The 18,006-nt window shown below is 36.9% G+C and overlaps 1 protein-coding gene across 5 annotated transcripts in view; it reads right to left on the bottom strand.

The window, feature by feature from the left end:
- Positions 1-18,006, bottom strand: part of ASH1L (ASH1 like histone lysine methyltransferase) — a 208,062-nt gene that overhangs the window by 161,350 nt on the left and 28,706 nt on the right. The gene's annotated exons all lie outside the window — the stretch shown is intronic.

The raw sequence follows: 18,006 nt of genomic DNA, 5'->3' as shown, positions 1-18,006 counted from the left end.
TCCTTTTGAGGAAACATTTTCTGGAAAAACTTGTTCCTAAAATCTCTCACTCTGCTCAGAACAAAATGTTAATGACATAATTAAATATGCTACTTCTGTATCTCACATATCAGACATAAATACTTGACAGCACAGGATGATAAAATTAAAATTCTGTTTTGATCATTGAATGAAAGATATCTATAACGCACAAACCATAAGAACAGAATCTCAAAAAAAATTTGTACAAAATTCTATAGACTATAAACTGGGACTTTTCTGGTGGTTCAGGGGACTTCACGGGGACATCCAAAAAAGGAAAAGATAGTTTAAATTTTTAATTGGTACTGACAACAAACACAGTGAAGGTTATGTGCTCATAACTTAAGATTTTGGAACCAAGAATAGGAAGTTTTGTTCAAATCCTCAAGTTGTGTGTTTAGAGAACTACAGCACAGAATTTCAGTTACAGAACTACTCTGTCAACAGAAATACAGTAGGCTATTTTCATCATTTTTACTATACTAAGAGATTCTGAAATTAATTTGTCATGTACTTAATGAAACAGGAAAGGATAGCCTTATTACATGTTAAAAAAAAGAGCACTTGAACAAAGGAAAGCTTTAAAGTCACACTCTATAGATAACAACATCAACACAGGAAAAGTTATCCAAAGTAGTTTACTGGAACCCACTAAAACAGTAATGTGCCTTAGGAGTTTATATATTCATTTTTTACATGATATGTGCCAGAAAGATCCTATCATCCTAGTACATGGCAGATTTTGAAACTACTCTGCATGTAACAAAAGCTGAGATATAAATGGAAATTCACAATTTTATCTTCTTACAAACCAATTATACACACTTCTGAGCTTTCCAGGTGGCTCAGTTGGTGAAGAATCTGCCTTCAATGCAGGAGATACAGGTTCAATGCCCAGGCCAGGAAGATCCCCTGGACGAGGGCACAACAACCCACTCCAGTATTCTGCCTGGAGAATCCCATGGACACAGGACCCTGGAGGGATACAGTCCATGGGGTCGCAAAGCGTTAGACATGACTGAATCAACTGAGCATGCATGCATACACACTCCTATTACAATGTTTGTTGATCAAAGAGTTATGGAGGGACTTCCCTGGTAGTCTGGGCTTCCCTGATAGCTCCGTTGGTAAAGAACCTGCCTGCACTGCAGGAGATCTCGGTTTGATTCCTGGGTGGGGAAGATCCACTGGAGAAGGGCTAGGCTACCCACAACAGGATTCTTGGGCTTCCCTTGTGCTCAGCTGGTAAAGAATCTGCCTGCAATGGGTGGGACCTGGGTTCGATCCCTGAAGTGGCAAGAGCCCCGGGAGGAGAGAACGGCTACCCACTCCAGTATCCTGGCCTCAAGAATTCCATGGACTATACCGTCCATGGGGTAGCAAAGAATCAGAAACTGAGCGACTTTCACTTTTCCCTGGTAGTCCAGTGGATAAGACCCTGTGCTCTTAATGTAGGGGGTCCAGGTTTGATCCCTGGTCAGGGAACTAGACCCCACATGCCACAACTAAGACCTGGAGCAGCTTAAATAAATAAAGGAAATATATGTTTTTTAAAAAGTTGAATAGGGTTTAAAAAAAAAGATTTATGGATAAGTATGGAGGTTAACATTCTATCCTAACAACAGGTGAAAAGTTAAATGGAAAGAATAAACAATTATATCCATAATAGACACAAGGTCAGAGAGTAAACTACAGGCCCCCAAACTGAAGTGACTGATGGACAATCATTTACCAGAGCAGAAACCCTGGTGGAACAAGTGAGTGCTAGGGTAGGGAAACCTCAACTCTAAAGTGACAAACTGTTGGAGGCTCAATGTAGACTAGTTTGAGAGTTGAAAACTCCAGGAGAACTCAATTACTGTGATTCCCACAAACTTTTATGAGTTTTATCTTCTGGATCTCCACCAGGTTGGCACAAAGAGAAAAATCCCCTCTTAATTCCTGCAGAGGGGGAAAGGAACCATTTTGAAATATGCCAGATCATTCTGTTTCTAACAAGGTCTGCCCTCAGGAGAAACTATTAACCAGAGCTTAACCTGCTGGGATTCATCAAAGCCTAATCGATCTGGTGGGAGGAAATACCCAACTCTAGTCCACTCTAGCCATCCTGTTTTACCTAAGAGGGGAGGGGGCACCCAGAAGTATTTGGGTTTTTTGTTTTAAATATTTGTCTGCATGGGTCTTAGCTGCAGCATGTGGGGTCTTCACTGTATCAGGCAGGATCTTCCATTGCTTCACACAGATTCTCCAGTTGTGGCACTCAGGTTCCAGAGCTTGTGGGCTCTCCAGTTGCTCTGCAGCATGTGCGTTCTTAGTTCCCCAACCAAGGATTGAAGCCATGTCCCCTCTACTGCAAGGTGGTTTCTTAACCACTGACCCGCCAGGGAAGTCCCAGTGAAGTCCCACTGACACGCCAGAAAAGTCTCAGTTTACAATCTAGAGGTACAGGCTAACCAAAATATAAAAAACTGTCCTCTTAACTACAGATAAGCAAAAATAAGAATTATATCCAACTTCTCCTCAGACACTGTGCAAGCAAGAAGAGAGTGGAGTAAAATATTTAAAGTATTAGAAGGGGGAAAAAAAAAACACAAACAGCTAGAATTCTGTAACCTGTGAAATTATTCTTTAAAAATGAAGAAGAAACAGACTTTCTCTGACAGAAATTTGAGGGAATTTGTTTTCAGTAGACATGTCTTGCAAATTAAAAGAAGTTCTTTAGAGAGAAGGAAAATGCTAATAGGTCAGAAACTCGCATCTATATAAAGAATAAAAGACCACTAGAGAAGAAGTGAAGGTAAAATGAAAACTTCTATTTTTCTTATTCTTTTTTTAGCGGCACTGAGAGGCATGGGGGAATCTTAGTCCCCGTCAGGGATTGTGTTCCCTGCAGTGGAAGTGCAGGATCTGACCACAGGACCACCAGTGAACTCCTTAGTTTTCTTATTGTTATCTAATCTAACAGATAAGCTTATTTAAGATAAGAATAGCAGCAATGCATTCAATAAAGTATGGTGATGTGAATGCGTGTCTTTATTTACAGCGAAATGAATGCCTGTAATGAGACAAGAGACAAGGAAAGGAAGGAGGAATTTGTGCTATTTTATTATTACAAGGTATCTGTAGAGCAAAACAGTGTTACTTCAAGGTTAATTAAATTAGTGGTAAATGTATATTGCAAACTCTAGGACAACCATTAAAAAAGGCAGAGAAAAATGTTTACGGACAGTTTTTCCCAAGTGACTGTATGGAATGTAAATTACTTGCAAAATTATGTTAAAAAATAAGAACTGTAAGTAAGGGAAGAATCTTAAGTCCACTTACGAAAATATTCAGAAAACATCTTCAATAAATGTGCAAAGGTTCAGTTTGTGACATACAATCAAAGAGAGAACCAGAACATCTGAGAATGGGGGTTGGGGGAAAAGTCTCAAAAGAAAATTAAAGAAAATTTAACATACAGATAATTATATCAAGTATTTTAATATAAAATCACACAAGTTTTTCTTTTCAAAAGCAGATCACTATGGGTTTTTCTTAAATTACATGACCATTAATTAGGTGGCTGCACCTGCTCATTTTTTTTATACTATACTGACCCCATTAAAGAGTCAACCAACATATATTACTAGAGGAAGTTTAAGTCCTTCAGAGAATACTATAATAAAACAATATTAATAATGATATGGAGAGGCTCTTCCTGCTATTGAATATAACTTAAGCAACAAACATAAGACACCAATCTGTCTCAGGTATTAACAGTAGAGGAAAAGTCTTTAGATCCTTTATACCCAGTTTATTCCTGAAGTGTAAAATCACTACCACAGCACACGTATAAATTAATCTATACTCTTTCTCTCAAGATTTCTCCCCATAAATCCCTATATAACTAATTGGCAAAGAAGAACAATTCAGAAAAATGCCTTCAGTGGTTTAGACTCACTAAATGAGGTCAAAAGAAAAAAAATTTTTTTTTTCCATCATGTATTCAAGCTTTTGTCACTATTCATGAAGTTTCATAAAAGCTCCAGGTTTGTTATCTCATCATACAGGGCCGTTAATTCTGATGTAATCCAAAAATCTGCACTTCTAAGCAGCTGTACCTCAGAATTTACTAGCAACGTGTACTTATGGAGCAGTCTGTATGTAAACACCTCTGGCATGATATACAGTCACTAAAATGAAATAAAGGTATGAACAGACAACCATAAAAAGCAATATGTGAATTAGTGAGTCAGCATGATGATATTTGGGCTTAATTCTCTGGGACTAAGCAAGTTATGCCTTCTATCAATTTGTTTCAATAATGACTTTTTCCATTAGCAAAATCAACAATGAAATGAGAAATATTTTGCACATTTAGCATATCTTATTATGTAGTCCATTAAAACAAACTACAATACAGACTCAAGCAGATATCCCTAACATGCTGCACTTTAAAAGAAAGTAAACTGCTCAATCAGCCAAAAGCAACGCTGATTTAGAGAAGTTTCAACTACAAAATGAAAGCAAGAACTGAAGCTGAGCCTGAGGAAACTAATTATGGTAGTTTTAATCCTCTTGGTACATTTATAGCAGAAGCTGCACTGTGCAATAGAAGGGATCTGCTTTTCCCCTCCATTTATGGGAGCATCTACAATTGATGGTATTTTGGGAAAAGAGTGGCACCGACCTTATTTTGTCTTCAAGGCTTAGGGCAGATCTTGGCTACCCCCTTAACAGTCTGTTTTGTGTGTGTTAAAGGGAGAAAAGAAGGCTTTATTGAAATGTGAAGATCAGAAAATTTGCATACTAGCCTCTGCCCTGGAGAAGCTGGGATCTATGCCAACCATTCTCTTCTCTGCTACAAAGTAATTCTAGCTCAAGCAGCTTTCAAAGCAAACAATCAGTATGAAGGTAAAACAGAATTCCATTCAAAGCAGAATGGCAATGGAAAAGTAACAGGGGGATAATGTGGACTTGTGTTCTGAACCTTCCCATAAGTTGATATAAGAAAGACTACACTCATAGATGGCACTCAGCTCACAAGTTACAAGAAGAATGTGATGGTCTTCTATTTAGCAAGTCTTAAACTCACTGATAAGAACTAAGGAGCTTAAACACAAAAAAAATTGGTATAAAAAAAAAAGCACTGGGTAAACATAAACCAGATAGCAGTAAGAATAAAAGTTTCACCTGGGGTTCGTCTGGAGACAAACTCTCCTTAAAACCAACTTCATATAGGGTTTATGACTAACGTCTTTATCCAAAGCTTTATTTCCTTTCTTGTCCTGCCCCTGTTACCCTCAGGACAGAAGTATCAAAGAAAAGAGGATACTGAGACCAATCAGGACCCTGTGGAGCGTTCCTGGGTTCAAAAGCACCTCTGTGTTCCTGTTACTTGAAAAAAAAAAAAAAAAAAAAAAAAAAATCAATCTTCTAGGCCTTCAAGGAGTTCCAAACAGCAGGCTCAAGCAGTTAACCATTAGGGCAGTAGTGTCACAGGGATCTCAAGGTTTCTCCTAAGGGACATAAATAACAATCTGGTGTATATCCGTGAGTGTTCTGTAGAAACTAAGACTCCTACCCAGGTGGAAGAGGGTGACTACATGCTGGGGCACAAGCACACAGACCCCAGGCTGATCATAGCCAGATGGTGGACATTCCCGAAACATCCCCCCGTTACCTTAGCACCAAACAATCAGAACAAAGTTCATGAGCTGCTCATTCTCCTTGCTTGGCGCCCTGCAAATAAATTCTTACTCTGATGCTAACACCCCTGCCAGAGTTTGACTTGCTGCCTGGGCACAAGAGCCCTTGGTTGATAACAATCTGGTACCACCTTTTAGTGGGTGAATCACTAAGATATGTCAGATGCATTCAAAAGGTATTTGACTACTAAAAATATTTTCTTAAACTAAGAGCCTAATGTGGGGGGTTGTTTTTAAATGGAGATAACATAGATAACAGCTCACCTCTCTGTGTTGTGACAAAACAAAGGAAAGTTTTTGTTTGACCTATTAGAAGACTAGTTACCAAAGTTGTGCCTTACCAGGAAATTCACGCAACAGCCACAGTTGCAAGCATTACTACCAATAATACTAACTTCTTAAAATTAATGACCTATTGACTGTATTAATCACAATAAAACCTAATAAGTTTTAATATGTATATACTATAAGTAAATGAAAGAAGAGAAAATATTTATGAGTAGTTCACTTATGAAAGTTACATGAATAAGCACTATCTTAGGGATAGGCAAACACATTCTCTTATCCCCAAGCTGTATTTTAAGGGCAGTATTTTTGGTGATGGTGGAAGTATTTATGCTTATAGATAAACCCACAGTCTATAATTTTATTGAACTACTTTTAAAGCATGTTCTGTGTTGATCATGAAATGCAAAAACTAAAAAGGTCACCTTGACAATTAAGGAGCATTCATTAGTAAAAGACAATAATTACAATATAATGTGATTTATGTTAAAAACAGAGAAATATATGCAATGGAAGCACGGAAGTTAGAGTAACTAACTCTGCCTGGGAAGGTTCAGGTAACATTTCAAAGAGTTGGGTGACATTTGAGCTGAGTCTTTCCACTCCATCATCCTACCTCTTCTCTCTATTGTATACTGAAACTTTTTTTCTTTTTATTTAGGAACTTAGTAATCTTAAACTTACTTTTCTAATTTCTCATGTTTATCTTAGACAATTTACTTCAAGGCTGAAAGAAAAGAAAAACATGTCACCAAGAATGCCTAGGAGATTTTCCACTTCTTTGACAGTTCCTAACAGTCATAATTAACAAACAGTTTAAAAAGAAAAGTTACCAAGCTCCCCTGCCTTTGGCTTTTAATTTTCAGAATCTGTGATTTCTTCAGCAGTCTTCTGTAGCTCCCTACGCATGCAATCAAGGACTAGACAAGGAACTACAGGATAATCATACTTAACAATTAAGCCAAAAAATGAAAAGGTGGGGTTCAGGCCTATCTTCTTCCACCGTTTTTACTGTGAAAGTTACTACTGAATTCTGGGATTGTTTTTTTACTTTCACATACCTACTCAGATGTTAGTAATTCTATGTAGCTTGGCTAAAAACAGTTAAAATATCCTAATGTATATATTTACCATCTGTGAATTTTTGTCAAAATGCTTTTGCACACCTCCTAAACTCCAACTTCCTAATAGAGGAGCATAACTTTATTACAAGTTCTTGACTTGCACATCAACTTTGAAATGTTTTCCAAAAATGAAGGTAAAATACACACAGTAGACCAGAACTTGACTGTTAAAAAATAAAGAGGAAAAAAAGATCAAATTTAATAGTTTGGAACCTATTCTGTTTAAAGAGTGGGCTCTCATTACTATTTCACTTTAACACTACTTATTTCTGACATCTTTGAGACATTATCTTCTTTTGCTAGTATGTATTCCTTCTTTAGAAAATAGATTTTGGAGAAACCAAAGCCTTAGGAACACCATAAATCCAGTATGAAGAAAGACTCATATTTATATCCAAGGAAGCCACAGTTAATATGCAAACTACTGCCCCTTTTCCCAGGTAAATCTTTACCCAGTCAGATATACCACTCTTAACATCTAATATTAGGTACTTGTTGGTGCAAAGTGATACTTAGTTAAAATAAAGAAGCTAAGGCTATTAAATAGATCCTGTATGCCACCTTCATAGTTTTCTACCTTTTTTTTCAGTTGGGAGAGGAGTTATTTAATTTCCCTTCCCCCCTTAACAGTTAAATCCTTGCAACTCATCCTCAAACCTGATCTCTAATGCCATCTGCTGTTGTAGTTCTGTGTTCTCAAGAAATTCTACAAACCTTCCCCAGAATTACTCCTGCATGAAGACCAAGTGCTAATGGTAAAGAACTCACCTGCCAATGCAGAAGACATGAAATACAGGTTTGATCCCTGGGTCAGAAGATGCCCTGGAGGAGGGCATGGCAACCCACCCCAGTATTCTTGCCTGGAGAATTCCATGGACAAAGGAACCTGGTGGGCTACAGTCCATAGGGTCACAAAAAGTGGGACACGACTGAAGCGACTAAGTATGCATGAAGACCAAAGCAGTCAGCTATTAACAGATTTAGAAAATAAAATTCAGGTACTATGTCCTTGGTAAGATTTAATATTATAGTTACAAATGATAGGGTTCTTACTTACTACGAGTAATCCTAAATTTCTCAGATAGAAAAACTTTTCAAAAAAGCACTTTTAATTTTAGAGTACAATACAAAGAGTTGTTAAGTTCCCCACTTGTCCTCCATTCTCTATTATTTTCTTAGTGCCCACCTACACTAAAGTGCTGTCAAACTGTTTGACAGCACAATTCACAAACATCTAGGAAACATGCTAAATTCACCTTTGCCCTTTACTATTTACTTTGTCCTCAAATTAGAATTTGTCTAGCAAATGCTAACAAAAATGTCAACATCTAATTTTAAATATAAGTTCCACTGTAAAGCTTTCCATGCATACTCTCCTGCTCACTACCTTCTCCAAACAGTCCTATAAACACTTCATATGTATTTCTATTATGGAAGTTATCATTTGTTGTTGTTAAGTCACTAAGTTATGCCTGACACTTTGCGACTCTACTTCACTCTCTACAGGAGTTTGCTCAACTTCATGTCCATTAAGTCAGTGATACTATCTTACCTTCTACTGCCCCTTTCTCTTGCCCTCAATCTTTCCCAACATCAGGGTCTTTTCCAGTGAGTTGGCTTTTCGCATCAGGTGGCCAAAGCACTGAAGCTTCGGCATCAGTCTTTCCAATGAATATCCAGGACTGATTTCCTGTAGAATTGACTGGTTTGATCTCTTTGCAGTCCAAGGGACTCTCAAGAGTTTTCTCCAACACCACAGATCAAAAGTATCTATTCTCTGGCACTCAGCCTTCTTTGTGGTCCAACTTTCACATCCATACATGACTACTGGAAAAACTACGGTATACGGACCTTTGATGGCAAAGTGATATCTTTGTTTTCAATACACTGTCCAAGTTTGTCATCACTTTCCTTCCAAGGAGCAAGCGTATTTTAATTTCATGACTGTAGTCACTGTCAACAGTGATTTTGGAACCCAAGAAAATAAAGTCTGTCACGGTTTCCACTTTTTCCCCATCTTTTTGCCATGAAGTGATGAGACCGGATTCCAAGATCTTAGTTTTTTTAATGCTGAGTTTTAAGCCAGTTTTTTCACTCTCCTCTTTCACCTTCATTAAGAGGCTCTTTTTTCCTTTCAGTTTCTGCCATTAGAGTGGTATCATCTGCATATCTGAGGTTGTTGATATTTCTCCCAACAACTGTGATTCTAGCTTATGATTCACCCAGCCCAGCATTTTGCATGATGTACTCTGTACAAAAGTAAGCAGAGTGCCATACATAGCCTTGTCATACTTCTTTCCCAATTTCAAACCAAAGAATTGTTCTATGTAAGATTCTAACTTTGTTTCTTGCGCCACATACAGGTTTCTCAGGAGATAGGTAAGGTGGTCTGATGCTCTCATTAAGAATTTTCCACAGTTTGTTGTGATCCACAGTCAAAGGCTTTAGTGTAGTCAATAAAACAGAAGTAGATGTGTTTCTGGAGTTCCTTTGCTTTCTCCATGATCCAGTGAATGTTGGCAATTTGATCTCTGATTCCTATGCCTTTTTTAAACCCAGCTTGTACATCTGGAAATTCTTAAATCACATACTGCCGAAGCCTAGCTTCAAGGACTTTGAGCATAACCTTACTAGTATGTGATATGAATGCAACTGTACAGTAGTCTGAACATTCTTTGGTGTTGCTCTTCTTTGGGATTGGAATGAAAACTGATCTTTTCCGGTCCTGTGGCCACTGCTAAGTTTTCCAAATTTGCTGACATATTGAGTGCAGCACTTTAATAGTATCATCTTTTAGGATTTCAATAGCTCAGCTGGAATTTCATCACCTCTGCTAGCTTTGTTGTAAGTTATCATTCTATATCACAATCACTCATTTACTGCACAGGGCAGGCAATCAAATATTTTATAGAGGAATAAATAAAACATTGCTAAATCTAAAACATTAGAGATTATGCTCAAAATTAAAAGATACAAAATTTGACCCTCTTTTGTGAAATAGAAAGTAAAAACATTAGCCCTGTGATCAGTTTTCTAAAATGTAATAGCCAAATTAAAACATATATTTAAGGTAATGAAAATATTCTGAAGTTAGTGGTGATGGTTGTACACCTTTGTATGTAGCTACTATATGAGGAGATACACTAAAAACCACTGAACTACACACTTTAAAAGAGGAAATTTTATGGTGTTAGAATTGTATATCAATTAAAAATATATACATTTTATCCAAAACCAAGCTAATCTAATATATGGCATAATTTAAAGAAACTCCTGGATTTCTCTGGAGGTCCAGTGGCTAGGACTCCCTGCTCCCCACGCAGGGGACTCTGGTCAGGCAGCTAGATCCTATATGCACCATTAAGAGTTCACATGCTGCAACTAAAGATCCTGCATGCCCCAACTAATGATCCTGTGTGCTGCAACTAAGACCTGGAACAGCCAAATACATAAATAAACAATTGGAATCTGTGTGAAACAATTTCAAGACTACCTGGCAAATTAACCAAGAATAGAGCAAGAATAGAGATAACTGTCATTATTATCTGCATATTTTCTTACTAAAGAAACTACACCAATCAGTTATATAATTTAATAAAAATCTTAGGCCAACAGGCCCTAATTAGAATACCTGGATTCAATGAGGGTTTTAATACATCTCCATAAAAATTACATCAGTGAAATTCAAAATTACATCTACAATGTACTGTTTCTTAAATAATCTATTAAGTCAGCACAGTCATTTCTTTTCCAAGTAAAAATGTATCTTTTGGCAGGGAAATTATAATTACAGCTGTAAATGTTGTTTGTAATTCACTTTGCTCATTCAATCCACTCAACTATGGTAAAATGACATCAAATAAGCTATTCAATAACAAAAACTTAACACCAAATCTCAATCTTATTTGACCTAATTTATAATGGGGGTTTCCCCAGTGGCTCAGCAGTAAAGAATTCACTGCAATCCCTGGCTCTGAAGATCCCCTGGCGGAGGAAACGGCAACTCACTCTAGTACTGGTAACAGGAAAATCCCATGGACAAAGGAGCATGGTGGGCTACAGTCGATCAGGTCACAAAGAATCAGACATGACTGAGTGCACGTGTGCACACACACATAAAATCAGTATACAGTGCTATGAAATATCCCCCAATCCCTTTTCTCTCACACAAGTTTCAGTTTTAATCACTTGCTACAGGAAATAAGTATTTTAGTTATTTTTCATTTGTTACAAAAGAGCATGTTTCAATTTAGTATCTTAAGTAAACTAAGATCACATATAACTAGCTATGCTGCACAATTCCAAAGCTGGAATTTTGTTTAAATACTAAAAAGGAAAGTACCATTGCCTCTTTTCCTTTTAAGTTACTGTGTGATAAATACAAGTAAATATTATGACTTCTACCTCTACTTTCACTTTCTAAAATACTGCAACAGAAGAATGACTATACCATTCTGACAACTTATGAAATGACACAGACACTACATAAAGTAACAAGACAGCCAAACCGAAACTTTTATATGAAATTCAAAAGAAAACATTTCTTTCCACTACAAACAAACAAAAATGAGACAGGAAGATCTACTATACATTTAATAATATATTTCTTATAAAACAATCAGGTGATTTCCACTCTAGCCATATGGCAGGCTAAACACCACAAATATCAGTTTACTACAACAAAATAATTCATTCCAGCAATAAGATACCATGGTTGTTGCACTGTGGCCTCTTAGGAGGTAAGAAAAATCTCCAAAGGTCCAAAAAAAAAGGTGTTAGAGTGTGTATATGTGTGTGTTGCTCGGCAAAAAGGTGTGTGAGAGAGAGTGAGTGTGTGTGTGTCGAAAAGGTGTTAGAGAGAGAGACAGTGTGTGTGTCGAAAAGGTGTTAGAGAGAGAGTGTGTGTGAGTCTGTGTGTGTGTGTTGAAAAGGTGTTAGAGAAAGAGAGAGAGTGTGTGTGTGTGTGTCGAAAAGGTGTTAGAGAGAAAGAAACAGTGTGTGTGAGAGAGTGTGAGTGTGAGTGTGTGAGTGTGTGTGTGTGAGTGTGTTGCTCGGCGACTCTGTCCACCAGGCTCCTGTGTCCAAGGGATTCTCCAGGCAAGAGTCCTGGAGTGGGTTGCCATTTCCTTCTCCAAGGGATCTTCCCGACTTGGATTGAACCCAGGTTTCCTGCACTGCAGGCGGATTCTTTACTGTCTGAGCCACCAGGGAAGTCCCCTCAGTTTTCAGAGATTTTAAAAATTCAGTTGTTGTTGGGGAGGAAACTCTGGCACGCTGACCACCCCCGCCAGGCGTCTATTTGCCAGTCCAAGGTCTAGCGTACACCCTCCAGCTCTCCACCCACAGCAGAATGAGCTGCACACAGGCAGCCTTTTTTGCTGGGGAGAGGGTCTCAGGAGCCCATCTGAACACCCTAAATCTTGGCAAAGCAAATTCAGAGTTTCTCAAAGAAGTGAAGCGAAGTGGAAGTTGCTCAATTGTGTCCGACTCTTTGTGACTCTATGGACAATATAGTCCATGGAATTCTCCAGGCTAAATACTGGAGTGGGCAGTTTTTCCCTTCTCCAGGGGATCTTCCCAACCCAGGAATTGAACCAGGATCTCCTGCATTGCAGGCTGATTCTTTACCAGCTGAGCTACTCTTCTACCAAATAGGTTCCAAGTTTAACCACAGATTGAAAAAAAAACAACGAAATATGAACTTTGCAATCAACTGAACAGTTCTAGAAAAAATCTGTTTTTATTAAAATCACATAAAGTTTATAAACTAATATGCAATAATGCAAGGAACACTCTAAAACATGAATAATGAGGAAGGATTAGCCCTACCAGATATAAAACATAATAATTAAAACTACCATGCTGGCAAATAGAGAACAATGAATAGACACAAAGTGCGAAATCAGACCAGACCCAAGTACACACAGAAATTCCGTGTACAATAAAGGTAGTGTCTCAATTCTGAGGACTAAAAAAAAAATTCTTAAAGTATTAGGACAACCTGCAGCTATTTGGAAAAAATTAAAGTTCGATCCACAACTCATATATCATAGTAAACTTCAAATGGATCAAATATTTATATATTTAAAATGAAACATTAGGGAATTCCCCAATGGTTCAGTGGTTACAACTTAAGCATTCACTGCTATGGATCCTGGTCTGATCCCTGGTTGGGAACTAAGGTCCTGCAAGCTCTGTGGCATGGCCAAAATTAATAATAATGAAAAATGAAACATGAAAATATATAAGAACTTTAATAAACATGAAGTGAAGGCCTTTTTAGCAACATGTCAAATTCTCAAAGCCATAAAAGGAAAGATTTATTAATTAAATTCTTTAGAAAACTAAAGATTTCTGCATGGCAAAATAAACAATAAGCAAGATCTAAAGACAAATGACAAACTGGAAAAAAAACACTTATTAACCATATTTCAAAGGGCTAAAGAAGCTCTCTTAGTTTTTGTACAGGAAAATCCTCCAGAATATACTAATATGCTATATAAGTAGAAAAATGAATGATGAAGAAAAGTGTGTACAGTATGGTACCATTTATATTTTTACATGGGGAGGGTGGGATTACATGTATTTGCTTGTATACATATATATATATTTGTGGTGGGTTAGTTGCTTAGTCGTGTCTAACTCTTTGCGACCCCAGGAACTGTAGCCAGTCAGGCTCCTCTATCTGTGGGATTCTCCAGTCAAGAATACTGGAGTGGATTGCCAGTCCCTTCTCCAGAGGATCTTCCTGACCCAGGGATCGAACCCAGGTCTTCTGCATTGCAGGCAGATTCTTTACCATCTGAGCTACAGGGGAGGTATCAAAGGCATTGATGTTGGAGTCAGAAACGCCTAGAAATTTCTTTGTACCAATTTTGGTTCCAAACAACTTTTTTTTTTTTTCTCCCCAAGTAAGACAACTTCATTATACAAAACAGTTCTCTTCATTTTGATTAAGAAATGTTGTTCTGCTTAGTTAGTTGTCATGGGGTTATCACATGATTGCCTAAAAAGAAGGGAGAGAAGTATATTGATGGTAACAATGTTTGTTCCCTTTCTTGTCTTTTGAAGTCTGAATCATAGGAGTGTAATACTGATCAAAGCTGCTAGTCCAGTATCCATACTCTTAGACATTAAATTTGTAGCAGTTTTCCGTGTCCACAGTATTCCTTGCTATAGTAATCAGTTGAGAGCAAGTTCAGGGTGAGAGGGGTACCTGAAAATCTCTCAAAGACTGAAATGTAAGAGACAGGACTGTAAAATCTTCTAGAAGACAACATAGGAGAAAATCCTTATGATGCTAGATTTGGAAGAGATATCTTGGCTATGACACCAAAGCACAGGCAATAGAAGAAAAAATAGACGAATTAGAGTTCATCCAAAGTGAAAATGGTTGTGCATCAGAGGACACTATCAAGATAGTGAAAAAGACAACTCACAGCACAGGAAAAAAATATTAGTAAGTCATATACAGAATATATCTAGAACCCTGAAAACTCAGCAACAACAACAAAAAAATACACAATTCAAAGATAGTCAAAAGATTTAAACAGACATTTCTCCAAAGAAGATACACAAATCAAATAAGCTCAGGAAAAGATGCTCAACATTATTAGTCATCAGGGAAAAGGGAAGGAAAACCAGTGAGATACAACTTCATACTCTTTTAGAGTGGCTATTATTTAAAATACAAATACATACACACGAACACACACATACACAGAAAACAACAAGTACTGATGAGGTTTTGGAGTAACTGAAACCTCCATGCATTGCTGGTGGGACTATGAAATGGTACAGTTGCTATGGAAAACCGTTTGGCAGTTCCTCAAAGAATCACAGGATCTAACAATTCTGCTCCTAAGTATAGTACCCAAAGAAATGGAACACAGGAATTCAAACAGATGTTGTACACCAGTGTTCACTGCAGCATGTTTTCCCATAGCCAAAACGTGGAAGCAAACCAAGTATCCACAGATGACAAATTTTAAACAAAATGTGTCATAAATGTACATGGAATATTATTCAACCACAAAAATGAAGTTCTGGTACATGCTACAAATGGATGAACCTGAAGACATTATGCCAGTGAAATAAGCCAGAGACAAAAGGACAAATACTGCATGATTCCATTTATACGAGGCACCTAGAATAGACAATTTCATAAAGGCAGAGTAGATTATAATCACCAGAGATTCGGGGAAGGGGCTCTGTAACAATACAGATTTATTATTTAATGGTTACAGAGTTTCTATTTGGTATGATGAGATGGTTTTGGAAACAGATAGTGAGGATGGTTGCACAGCACTGTGAATGGAGTTAGTGATGCCGAATTTACACTTAAAAATGATCAAAATGGCAAATTCTACATTAACGTATTTTACAACTTTTAAAAATTAATAATGTTATATATCAATAACAAAACCACAGATTGTACAGTTTAAATGGGTGGATGGTATGATACATGAATTATACCTCAATAAAGATATTTTTTAAAATACCCAGACATATTGAGTCAGAACTAATAAGAAGGTATCAGGAATCTATACTTCTAATAAATATTTTACAAGCATTCGTGCAAGTATTCTATCAGTATATATGTATACTAATATATATAAGTATATATATATATAAGTATAAGATATAAATATCTTGCAAGTATTCTATAAGATAGTTTCTTAGAAGTAACACTGTGGAATCAAGGAATTGTCCATTTTAAATTGTCACAGATACAAGCAAACTGCTCTTAAAAAGTACAGTATCAATACACTCGCCACCAACAGTGCATCAGAGTGTTTGTTTCCCCTATATTCTTGCCAACATTGAACATTACAAAGGTTTTTAATTTTGCCAAAATGTAATATAGAAAGGTAAATCTCAAAAGTAATTAAAAATAAACCAAATACATATTAAACTGTACAGTGTGCTATATGTCAAATCTTATCACAATAAAACTGGGGGAAAATACATTTTAAAAAATAGGACCCTGAAAATCTATAACTTCTACAACTTCAACTAAAAGATACAAAAAGTACCTAATACTTCTCAAAGGAATCAACTAAACTTCAAACTTTAGTTATTAATGTGACAATTCCTAAATTTTGGATTAAAATTTTTTTAAAAATAAATGACATATTTGGACTGCTGTAAATAATAGGGTCCATGAGTCAACTACTGTAAATTTAACAATATGTCACATAATTTCAGAAAGGGAAAATTTCACTTGAGGAACTGAACCATTATATTTTGCCGTTCTATGAACTGGGCTTCTCTGGTGGTCAATGGTAAAGAATCTACCTGTCAATGCAGGCCATAAAGAGTTCCCTCCCTGACCCTGGAGGACCCTAGATGTCACGGGGCAGCTAAGACCATGTGCCACCGCTACTGAGCCTGTGCTCTAGAAGCCCAGGAGCCACAACCATGGGAGCCCACGTGCCCTAGGGCCCCAGCTCTGGCACAGGGGACGCCACCACAATGAGGAGCCCTAGGGCCCCAGCTCTGCCACAGGGGACGCCACCACAATGAGGAGCCCGTGTGTGGCAATGAAACACCAGCACAGCCAAAAAAAAAAGTTACATAAACAGCAATCATTCTAGCAAAATATTTTTTCACAGGGCAATTATTTTTGCCCTCTGAACACTGCCAAAAGAAAACTTCTATTAAGAAATAAAATATATAATCTACGTTTCGATGTTTTTACTAGAAATCTAAGACCTAATCTTGCTTTAAAATCAGCACTAACAAAAACCCAACTACTTTTGAAGAATCAGGGGGAAACGTTTTGGTTGTTTTGGCAAAGCCTTGCTTTAAAATAAATAAAACAACTCCCTCTCCCTCCACTTCTGCTCCACAACTTTCTTAGACTATCAACATGCCTCGTAACAGTCTAGCTTTCTCTCCTGAGCCACCGATGCTCAGTCTTACTGGAGTGATGAAACCCTTAGTAAAGCTGCTAAGAGCTATGTAAAAATGCATCAAAATGAACACAAAATTCTTCACAGATTATCATAGTCCGAGAGCAATCATAAAAAACTAAACCTTTCCAGAGATCTCAGGTTATAAAGCCACATCTTAGGCTATAAAAAGGGAGAATAGAACACTTACAAGAATTTATCTCATACTAAATACTATACACAAATTTAATTATTTTTTAAAATTGAAGTAAAGCTGACTTACAATATTGTGTTCATTTGAAGTGTACAGCAAAGGGATTCAGCATTTTTTTCAGATTATATTCCATTATAGGTTATCATCACATACTGAACATAATTTCCTGCTCTATACAGTAAATCCGTACTGCATATCTACTTCATGTACAATTGTTGATTATACTCCTAATTTGTCTTTCCATCCCTTTCTCCCCTTTGATAACCATAAATGTGTTTTCTGTCTGTAAGTGTGTTTCTGTTTTCTATAAAGATTCATTTATATTATTTTTAGATTCCACATGTAAGTAATATCATATAATATTTGTCTTTCTCTGACTTACTTTACTAACTATAATATTCTCTAAGTCTATCCATGTTGCTGCAAATAGCAATATTTCATTCTTTTATGGCTAATATTCCATATATACACATATATGCACATATATACACACATCACATCTTCTTAAGCCAACTGTTTGTTGATGGGCACTTGGGTTGTTTCCAAGTCTTGTTTATTGAAATTTAATTCTTTATATATCCATTTAATGTAGGCATAAATAGTTCCATGATATAAATGAGAAAAACACAGCTCAGTAAGATAAACCAAATAACTTGTGTGCAGTTATTAAGCAAGGATTTGAATTTGCTTCTGATTCCATAATTGATGCTCTTCCCATTAATTATGAAGAACTAATTTAGAGGGTAGTAATATAGTCAACATCCTACGTTAAAGTAACC

Source organism: Oryx dammah, unplaced genomic scaffold, assembly GCF_014754425.2.
Source record: "Oryx dammah isolate SB20612 unplaced genomic scaffold, SCBI_Odam_1.1 HiC_scaffold_28, whole genome shotgun sequence".
In the NCBI taxonomy this organism is placed as follows: domain Eukaryota; kingdom Metazoa; phylum Chordata; class Mammalia; order Artiodactyla; family Bovidae; genus Oryx; species Oryx dammah.
This window is presented reverse-complemented; position numbering and strand designations above follow the sequence as displayed.